At 49.5% G+C, this 11,469-nt stretch overlaps 1 pseudogene; it reads right to left on the bottom strand.

Moving 5' to 3' along the window:
• Positions 1-5,856: 5,856 nt before the first annotated feature.
• LOC123154054 (protein NRT1/ PTR FAMILY 8.1-like) lies at positions 5,857-10,786 on the bottom strand (annotated as a pseudogene).
• Positions 10,787-11,469: the final 683 nt, after the last annotated feature.

Raw genomic sequence — 11,469 nt, 5'->3', positions numbered from 1 at the left:
AATTCCATGTGAAGTTGCCTAGGAAAAATATCAGTGAAGGATCAAGGTGGACAACAAACAACAGTAATGTATACTGCTTGAATGGGAATAATCAAAAATGAAATCCTAGTGGGTACAAGTATTTTGAATAATGAAGAAAATTAAGAACTAATCATACACATGGTATGAAAGGAATTGATGAGAACAATAGTACATTTCCTCTTACAGGAAGTTAACACCAACAAATCTACAGCAACACAAGCACATATAAGAGATCCAAAACTTGATGATAGATTCATGCATAAAGCAAGAAATTTTGAAAATATACCAGAATCTTATTAAGTGATCCTAATTCCATGTGAAGTTGCCTAGGAAAAATATCAGTGAAGGATCAAGGTGGACAACAAACAACAGTAATGTATACTGCTTGAAGGGAAATAATCAAAAATGAAATCCTAGTGGGTACAAGTATTTTGAATAATGAAGAAAATTAAGAACTAACCATACACATGGTATGAAAGGAATTGATGAGAACAATAGTACATTTCCTCTTACAGCAAATTAACACCAACAAATCTACAGCAGCACAGGCACATATAAGAGATCCAAAACTTGATGATAGATTCATGCATAAAGCAAGAAATTTTGAAAATATACCAGAATCTTATTAAGTGATCCTAATTCAATGTGAAGTTTCCTAGGAAAAATATCAGCGAAGGATCAAGGTGGACAACAAACAACAATAATATATTCTGCTTGAAGGTAAATAAAAAAATGAAATCCTAGTGGGTACAAGTATTTTGAATAATGAAGAAAATTAAGAACTAACCATATAAAAAGTATTCATATTCGTAACAGAGGGAAGAACTACCCTCCTATAAACATGAAAGGACTACGGTGTATCATAAAACGAAAGCCATTCAGGTTTAACTCAAAATACAACACAAATGGTAGAAACTGCTTAGTCTGTAGCTTCAGTAAAAAATAGTTATTTTGGATCCCATGGCTACATCACACGGTTATCCTGAGAATGATGGATACAGGATTGAAATCGCTAGATAAAGGAAAAAAATCAATATTTATCAAGAAAGCACTTGAACAACTGGACTGGTTGAGAGTAGAGACTTGAGAAGCTAGAACATAGGAGTATTTTGTAGAGGTGTGGAAGAAAGTAATACTCAAAAACCAAATTATTGAGACCAAATCAAGCTGCATTAGCAATGCAGTAGCAGTTATTTTATGGACATTGTCCTCTGTGTGCACAATTATTGTCTACCAATCTAGGCGATAGAGACATTTCGTCAATTGCTCTAAGGATGGAGCTGACAGTAATACTATCAATTAGAATCACAAATGAAAATACCATTATCCCCATGCTTACTCTTACTCTTTGTTCCCCTGTAAGTGGAATTGGGAGTAAACCAACATCAAAAGCTTACCGGGATCACGAAGGAGAGGGTCTTCCTGGACCCTGTCTTGGACACGTCGAGGACGTCGCACCCTCAGAACGCGCGGGGGCAGGGCGGCGCACTGAATCTTGCTTATTTCCGTGTATGTCTTGGTTATCTACGACGGCGGCAGCTCGCTGAACCGTGTGGACGGGCTACAGCTCTTGCGCTTACCCATGCGTCAGCGGCGGAGGACTCCGAGTGGGGAGGGGACTTGGTTCCGGAAGAGGCTTTCCAGGATCCATCCAGGGAATTGTTTCCTCTTCAATTTGAAAGGAAGCGAAATGTCCTCCGAGGGCGCCAAAGGGATCATAGGGATGAACATTCTCTCTCCAGCATGTTGTCCACTAATTCAACCATGAAGTATGTTAGAAGATAAAGCCGAAATACGCTACAACCAACAACACTTGTAATGAACTGGCCATATGTTATTTTACTAAATCATGTAATTGAAGAAAACAAAATGCTTCAGAACACAAGTTATTAAAAACTAAAAAATTGATTATCGTAAGTTTAGCTGCATGTTCCTACTCCATTTTGCAGAAGTATACATATTTGTCAAGCGCCCCAAGAATCAAAACACTAACATACAAGAAATAAAATACTTCAGAGGCAGAATACCCTTAATGATGGCCACAACCATGTATTCATAGGACACTCAGTATTGTGTAAATATCAACAACTTGTGCATGAAACTTAAGAAGTGCACCCATGATAATACATAAAACAATATCTTATCTAGAAACAATATTGTAGTTAAAATTGAATGGCAAACAGCAAAAAATATGGTCATGTCAACCAGATCCACACATGGACAATTACCAATGTAGTTAATTATGAGCGAAGAGGAATTTGAGTCACTTTTGCAGCTCGTATTTTGGTATTGTACTCCTTGAATCTATAGGTTGTTTGCGCCTGGAATAGTAAGAAGAAAAAGAGATAATTTATCACTTCAGCCACATACAATGGGAGGCTTGAATTTCAGAATTTAACACCGTTATAACATTACGTAGTACGTACAACAGCATTAGCAACAACAACTACAGAAATCAGTACAAAGGTCGTTGGATGTCTTCAGAAAACTTAGAATATAAGTCAGAAGAAAGCAGTCTGACCATATGAGTATTATACAGCTGAATACATTTAACCTGGCCATGAGTCCATGACTGACTGGGTGATCATTTTATCCTACAGCTAAGCAAAACCAAAAGAGCGCTCCTGTCCACCATGCCAGCTCTTCTGGAAAAAGATAAGTACTACCAACTTATTTTCTCCTAACATTCATTTGATAATGGAGCTGAATTTGGCCGAAGCAAACAGCCACGCCTTACTTTATTAGTTACAGCTAATGAAAATCATGGTGGTTCAGAAAAATTAGGACCAAGGAATAAAAGGAAAGGAAACACAATGGTCATGGGCGCCTGAGTTTCACTATCGAAAAGGAAACACCATGGGCTAATAAATAGTACTAAAGAGATTTAAAGGGAGAGAGATGACATGGACGCTACTTACGATGGATGGAGCAGAACTTTACCTGGAGATAGGGCAGAGAAGGGTGGAACTGGCAGCAGGAAGGAAAGTGATGGCATGGAGGAGAGCGGTGGGGATCTCGAACCGGCAGGGAACTGGCGGCGGAGGGCTCCGCGCCGCCGCACCGCGGGCTCAGGAGCGACCTCGTACGCTGGCGGTTGGCCTACACGCGTCCACGTCCCTGGCGGCGGCTGCAGCTCCCGCGTGCCTCTCGCCGCCGATGATGAGGGGCGGCGCGTAGAGCTGCCTCGCATCGGGGAGGCGGGGCAGGCGCCGGAGAGACGAGGCGGTGTGGGGTGCGTGCGGGCGGCGTGGTCGGCAGTGAGGCAAGGGGCGTGCAGCGGTTGGGGCGAATAGGTCGTGGGGGCTTCTCTTTTCTCGTAACGATGGTGGGCAGAGGGATTTGCGGGCACTAAACCGTGGTGGCTTGGTGTTAAACACGGAAGGATTAGGAGCCATTAGATCTCGTAAATGAATGGGTTAGATTGTTTGGATCTGCCCCTCTCTTTCTTTTATAGTGGTAGTAGAGTAGTAGATAGATAGTAGATGCAACTATGTGTGACAGTGTGAGAGTGCTATTTAGGTCACCTACAAAGGCTTAGCGAACACTATACTATAGCAGCCTGTATTCAACGTAGGAGGCAATTGTTTTTTCTGTTTGCTGATTTCCTCAGATCAAGTGAGCTAGTAGATTTCCCCATGGCGCTCTCCGACCGCGCAGGTGGCGGCTGGGCGCGCGCCGCCGCCGGCCGGATCTCCGGCCTCGGGCTTCCCTTGCTGCCGCCGAGACCGGATCCGGACTCCCCGCGGCGTCCTCTCCCGCACCAGCCTCGGCGCCGCCCCGTCCCCTCGTCAACGCCGCGACGCCGCTCTCGCGAACCTCCGCCGCGGGAGCCGCTCCAGCGTCGTCTTCCACTGTTGCGGCCGCCGTCCTCCAGCCGCCAGCGTCGGTCCTTCGAGGGCTGGGCTCTGCCGTGGTCTCCTCTGCTTCCCCGAGTCCAGATGCTAGCGAGTCCTCTGCCATGTCGCTGCAGCTGCTGGATCGTCGGAACTCGGTTGCCGGTGATGTGGGTGCGGCCGTGGAGACCGGGTCGGGGCAGCCTCTGCCTGCGCGTGTGGTGCCAGCGTCGAATGCTCCGGCTGCAGGCAGCGTCCTGGCTACCGGTGCCATCCCTCGACTGCGGCCGGTGCCCCCAAGTTTCAGATTTAGGAAGGAAGCTGGGGGTGTTAAGGCCTCGCTGCGTTTCAAGACCGCGACAACAGCTGCTTCGGCACCGCCGCCTGCCACCCCCGCCCTACTTGCCAGTGCCGCCACGAGCCTGCTGCTGCCGGCTCTTGTTGCCCCGGCCAATGACGATGGCATGGACTGCGAAGAGGAGCTGCCCTCCCTGTCTCCATCAGCTAACGCAGAGGGCATCGTCGTTGGCATGGAGGATTTGCTGACCAGTGCGCGAAGATCTATTTTGTGGGTCTCTGTCGCTGACAATGACGATGAAGACGAAGACGAAAAGGAGCTGGCCCCTCAGACGCCGCCGGCTGCAGCCAAGGCCGTCGACTCCAGCGAGATGTGTGTGGGTCATGAGGTGGACATGGGTGGGGGTTGGCAGGAGGTGCTGCCACGGCGCAGCCCGCATCGGCTGACATTGCTGCCGGCATCCACAACAATGGCTCCTCGTCCCATTCCTGCTTGGCTTCACGGTAGATGCTATAGATGCTTTGCTCATGGGCATCGTGCGGCCCATTGCAGAGATTCGTTGCGGTGCTCACGTTGTTTGGAGAATGGTCATCATGCGCACGGATGTCGCAATCCCTGGCGTCCTCTAAGCTCGCTGGCATGCCTTGCCACGCCGCCTGTTGCCAGCGTCAACGCCATGCATGGTCCTACATCAGCTTTGCTCAAGGGTCCAGCGAAATTCGCGCCCCCCTCCAAGGCGCTTCACCGTAGGTCCTGGGCGTCTGTTGTATCTGCTACGGCGAACTCGACAACCTCATCTGAAGTGGTGCTGCAGTCTGCTCTAGCTGATCAGATTGCGCTGCTGCAAGGCTGCCTGATGCGGGTTGGGAGCTTTTTGGAGCGGGCGGAGGTTGCTCTGAGTAGACTCTCCCTTGTGTCGGCTATGCCGCAGACTGCTATGACGTCACATCCTCCTATTGCAGTTGGTGTTTGCTCCGAGGAGGACACGGAGGCAAAGTTATATGGTTGTTTCTCCCCCCGTGTTGGGGAATTTTCGTCGTCGATGTCTGCCTCGCCCCCTGTGTTATGTACCACTCAAGACGAGTCCGTCGCCATGCTCGTGGCTCCGGTGCTGCAAATCATGCCCAAGATTAGGGAGCTATGTATGAGCTCTGCTTCGCTTTTGTCAGTGAAGCACATGAAGGTGGACTCACTAGTGACCTCGTGTGAGGGAGATGATTCATGTTTGTCATGTGAGCATCCAGAGGCGTCTTCTGAGTCCTTCGGGTCGGAGGTTCATGTGGTTGAGGATATTGATGTGGTCGTTGTGTGCGCTAATGGGAAGGCGTCTGCGGTTTCTTGAGAGATGATGCTCAGTTTCTTGTGTTGTCGATGTGGCTTTGATTGTCCGAGTCATCGTTGTTGGTGTTCTTGTCAGGGTTCTGTTGAGTTGTGCAAGTGTGGTGAGGTACAGTTGTTGTATGTTAGGAGCATGTGACGGGTTGTCTGTATGGTCACGGTGTTTCGTGCTTCCCGAGTAGCATGTTTCAGGTTATTTGTATCGGTTTTCGCCCGGTTTTCCAAAAATTAACTGGACAATTCTCTTCTTAATTAATCGATGAGGCAAATATTTTGCCTCCGTTTTGAAAAAAAAATTTAGTGAGAAGGCATCCACGATGGCGCGCGGACTGGTGCCGCTGCTGGAGGCGCCGATGCGCTGCAACATGCATGCAAATCGACCGAATATAATTTGATAAAAAAACAGTCAACCGCTTTCAAACTTCTTTTATAGAGAAGCCGAGGAAGTTACTAGTCATTACACGTTCGGAATCTACACGTACAGCGATTTCCAGTTTAATTCGCGGTGATCTTGTAGTTGTACCACCGTGCGACGAGCAGGTACCCGCCGAAGTTGCCGACGCAGAGCATGGCGAGCAGCCAAAAGAAGTAGTCCAAGTGCCCGTCGTTGATGTCGTCGGGTATCCACCCGGGCCGGCCGCCGCTCGTCGTGACACTCACCACGACGGACACGAGCGCCGAGCTCGCGTAGTTGCCCAGCGCGAAAGCCGCACGGGCGAGCCCCGAGCAGATGCTCCGCATGGCGTCTGGTGCTTGGTCGTAGAAGAACTCCATCTGCCCACCTCCGCCGCGCCCAACACCACGTACTGCGGCACCTGCCAGAAGATCGACAATGGCACGTACGCTGCACCGTCCATGCCACTGTATGTGCCGTTGCGCGCGAGGACGCGACGCCGTGCGACCTCAAGCATGCCGGCGGTGAGCATGGCGACCGTGAGGATGACGAACCCGACACCCATGCGTGTCAGCTGCGTGAACCCGCGGTGGTGACTTGTGAGGCGGCGCGCGAGCGGAACGATGGCACGGTCGTAAAGCGGCACCCAGAGCATGACGCTGGGTGTGTCGAAGACGGTTAGCACTGCAGCCGGGACGCGAAAGCTGCCGATGCGCGGGTCCAGTGTGTCTCCCTGGAGGATGAAGGTGGTGCACACCTGAGTGTAGGCGGCCGCGAAGATGATGCCGCACGCCCACACCGGTAGCAGACGGAGCAGGCACTTGAGCTCCTCCACCTGCGTAACCGTGCACAGCCGCCATGGGCTCGCTGGCCGTGCCTTGTCGCCTGCCGTCTCCACGGCCGCCTTGTCCAAGAACCTGAGTGATTGATGACAACCAACCGGTGCAACCGATTATAGTTACATGGCATGTTTGCATGTAAAATTTCGTCAATTGCTAGGATCCTGTAGTATAATTATGTGCTCGGAAATGGATGCCTGGTCGACTATGTTGCTAGCACCATGTTTTTTGTGTGGGAATATTGTCCGCTAATGTTACCCAGCTAACGTTCGCTGGGAAAAGGGTGATAAGTGAACCATATTTGATGGCAGTTTTAGTTTCGAGAGGAGATAAAACGTTGACAGTTTCTAAATGAAAATTGCCTTCTCAGATAGAAACTGCCATGTCTTCTGGAAAAATGCCACCCCTCATCACTTCAACAAAACTAAAATTGCCACCTAATCGTTTGCATGTGCCACCTTTCCCGACGAACATTCGCCAGTTATGGCTGTCCATATTCTTCATACGCGCTTCCTCGAGGTGTGTTGGATAATTGTGAATATTGACTAAAGCACTAGAGCGTCCAAAGTCCAAAGAACAGGATCTTCCATGAAATATGAAGATTTTTTTGGGTAGGCGTATGGAAATGGCATCTAGATCAATCAAGGAGAAGGGAGGAAGATGATGCGAAACATGTCACAAACTTCTTTCTGGTGTAGTTATAAGGGGGCATCTCCAACCGCGTTCATCAAACAGATGCCTTCAAATGTGCGCGGATGTGTTCATAGACATTTGTCGGACGGACATCATCCAACTATCTCCCTCAAAGTTTCTTCCATTTCAAACTGTTAAAATACGAATTATGGACATAGTTTAAACTAGTTCGATATATTAGATGCAAATTTGATGAAATTTAACAAGTCTCTTCCAGACTACTCGAAATTAATCTAAACTAAACGAAACCCAATCTAAGCAGCGGCCGGTCACCTCGTAGGCATGGCCTCCGAGGCCATAGGCATCGTTGTCGTCGTCTGTGTTGTGATTGCCACCGTCGTCCGAGTCACCGTGGCACCAGTGTCGGAAGCCGCTCCACCCATCGCGACATCCGTCCCTAGACGCAGCGTCAGCTCGCGGCACGCACACCCGGCCGCCACCCTTTGCCACCTCTCCTCGATTTGGAGGTGCTTCTCACGCTAGGACTGAGTCCGCTCGACACAGGGGAGCTACTCATTTAGCCATCGCCGGGTGCTATTCTAGATGGTGGTCTTGGAGTGGTTGACAGCCCAAGCTTTTGCGAGGACCTAGGGCAGCGACACCTATGTGTTGGGGAGCACTCCTGAGCGCCACTCCTGGTACAACTCCAACTCGATGAGGCATTTCAAGCCCGCTGGTGAGGAGGACCCGTCGCGCGACCCACCATCATCGAGATAGTACTCGAGGCAACTCTTGCTTCAAAGGGATCAGGCGCCATGTGGTACCGGGGCGGGGAGGCGGTGAGAATGTCCGATCCGAACACCACGATTGCACAAAGGGGATGTCCAACAGGGAGAGAAGAAGGTCAAAGGAGGAGCAGGCCCCGTTGAAGATGCCCGAGAGCGAATGTTATTGTTCACGTGTTCCGGCGCAAAAAGGTTGACCTCCCATAGTGGGGTATCATGCAACCACATCAATGTCAACTAGATATGTTGTTGAGTTCTCATAGCATTTAATAATGAAAAGAATACACTAGGATCATATCATGTATTGTCCTCTCTCCGTCCGGGATTACTTGTTGCAAAAATGGATGTATCTAGACGTATTTTAGTTCTAGAGATATCTATTTTTATCAATTCCCGCGACAAGTAATTCCAGACAGAGTGAGTATCTGGAATAAAGTTGTTTGAAACATACCCCATGTAACTAGCTAATGTGTGAATAGCATGGTAATATACACATCATGAACCTAATAACTTCCCGTATGAACACCATGTTAACTTTGACCCCGGAAAAATCGTTGAAAACACACCCTTGGCAATTTCTGTGTAAATAGTCTGATAATTTATGCACCACAAGCATCGTGTCTTTACTTAGCTTGGGCCTGACAACTTTTGACCCAAAAAAAGTTGTCTGAACATACCAACATGTGATCAAGTTTTGAAGGTCTCATCACGATGATTTTTTTGAGTGAAACGAATTTGAGTCAGACCGATGATTTGAACTACAAAACACGTGAATCTTCGAAATGAGAAGAATCTAGGATAATATCAATTTTTTTCTCTAGTGCATGCATGCATGTGCATGTGGGGATAATCATTTTTATGCCTCGGTAGTTTCTGTAAATAACATGATAACTTACGTACGATAGACATGATAACTTATGTAGCCCATGTGTGGTAACTTTTAACCCAAAAAATTGACGGAGCATATCAGCATGGGATCTAGTTTTTAATGTCTCATCACGACAAATATTTTTATGTTAAAAAGGATTTTGAATCAGGCAGACATTTGAGCTTCAAAACATTTTGATTTTCGAAATAGGAAAAATTTAGAATGACATCATGTTTGTGGCCTCTAGTGTAGACATGCATGTAATTAGAGGAAATAGTGCCGATAGAAAAGAGAGTCTTTCTAATACATGCATGCATGTAATAAGAAGGGTGTAGTTCCATTGTCTTACAAACATACAAGGTTAGCAATTACTGCAGTCCATTAATAAATGATAATACATATTGCAAAATAATATCATACACTGTTATTATATATTATTATTATTATGTATTGCATGATAATAATATATAATACTCTCGTTACGAGAAGCCTAATTACTAAGTAATCTTGATTAGTTGTAGATAATTGAAAATGGATAAAGCTACCATTTTAAGTGAACTTAAGCGGGTGCGGATGCACAGCGCTTTACTTGATGGGGACTGTAGTCATGGACAGAAAATAGGAACGGTGCAAGTGGAAGCAATGCTAGCGACGGCCGGGGCACGGGCACTGAGCCACTGACCTGAACTGGTTGGTGTGCGCAAGGCGGCGGCTCCCCAGTATAGCGGACATGCCGTCGTCGCCGTCACGCTCGTGCAGCAGCGCGGCGTCGGTTGGGGTCTCCACGTCGCACTTCCTGGCGGCGGCGACCACCACCTGCGCGATCCTGGTGAGCGGGCTGCCGCCGGGGGGCTGGTGGCGCCCGTACGCGCCGGTGCCGGCGAGGAACAGAGCGACGGCGACCACGCTCAGCAGCGCCGGGATGCCGTAGCCGAGCCGCCAGCCGTGGGCGGACTGCACCCACACCAGCACGGTGCCGCCGACCAGCGATCCCACGGTCAGGGAGAGGTAGAACCAGTTGAAGAAGGAGCTCTGCCGCCCGCGCTCCTCGTCGTCGTCGGACTCCACGTCAAACTGGTCCGCGCCGAACGACGCCATGACGGGCTGCAGCGCGCCGCCCAGCCCCACCAGGTACAGCCCCGCGTAGAACACCGCGCTCTCCAGCGCCGCCCACGCACTCGCCGTCACGACGCCGTACCCCTGCTCCATCAAGATCCAGGTGAGGTGTTCCCTGATATATGATGCGCATCAGCGCACGCACGCACGTACCGCGACGGAGACGAGGAGGAAGAGCGTGATGGTCCAGTATCTGCGGAGGAAGGAGTTGGCGAGGAAGGCGGCGGCGAGCGGCGCGATGCCGCTGGTGCCCTGCCAGTTGGTGACGCTGTTGGCCGCGGCCTTGCTGCCGGAGTGCAGCTGGACCTTGAGGTAGTTCACCAGGTTCGTCGACAGGCCAAAGTAGGCCGCGGATTGAAAGCAGTTGTTCACTGCATGCACACACATCAAGCATTCGAGCATAGTGACACGGACGTACGTATGCATGCCAGAGCGGGAACACGAGAACAAAACGAAAAGGTGGCGAGCGTTACCGAGGATGAAAGCGCAGCCCCAAGAGGTCCGATGATCCTTCTTGGACACGGGATCGGCGGCGTCGCCGTGTGAGCCTTTTGATTCTACCCCTACAGCTTCCATGGTCTTAGTAGTCCGGGTGAGGTTTACACAGGCGCGCGCGGAGCAAATGAAAACTACTCCAGGCAAGGGTCACAATGGCCCATATAAGGCTCCAAGGAGCTAGCGAGTGGCACAAATCTGCCATGGTGAGCATCTCCAACGGCCGCACAAAAAGTTGGCGCCCAATAAAAATTATAGCGCGTCATTTTAGCACTTTTAGTACGCCGGGACCAACATTGCTTTTGCAGACGACCAAAAACGCGCGCATAAAAAACACACAGTGCAAATTGTGAAGCGCGCGCAATCCGGAGCTCAAAATATGCTGCGCGCGATAGCGTTTGTCAGCACGCGTCTAAATTTTTTTAGCGCTACAGCATCTGCTGGAGCTGTGCGGCGCCCAAAAAAAACAAAATTTTAGTGCGCGGAGCTCTTGTTGGGCGCCTTTTGGAGATGCTCTTAAATACATGCATGATGGCAAGGTGGGAAGTGTTTAACCGAGACACTGTGGTCAGCCGCGTCACGATGCGCAAAGTCCCTTTCTTCTCCACTAAATCAACCGAGCCCCAAAGCATTTTCTCGCGCAATCGAGATAGCAAATTTGGTGGAATATGGGGCCGCCTAGGTGCCAGTCAACTGAAAAAACAAATCGCCGGGAAAGCGAACGGAGAGAACGACCCTGGAACGACTCGAGCATTCACGCGATTTTAAATCACACGCACCATCATATCCTTCTCGATCACGAGCCTACGTACGTACGCTGGTGACCATTGGGTCATGCGCACATGCGCC

This window comes from Triticum aestivum, chromosome 7A (genome assembly GCF_018294505.1).
Source record: "Triticum aestivum cultivar Chinese Spring chromosome 7A, IWGSC CS RefSeq v2.1, whole genome shotgun sequence".
NCBI lineage: Eukaryota > Viridiplantae > Streptophyta > Magnoliopsida > Poales > Poaceae > Triticum > Triticum aestivum.
The sequence above is the reverse complement of the archived record's forward strand: the minus strand, read 5'-3'. Positions and strand labels throughout refer to the sequence as shown.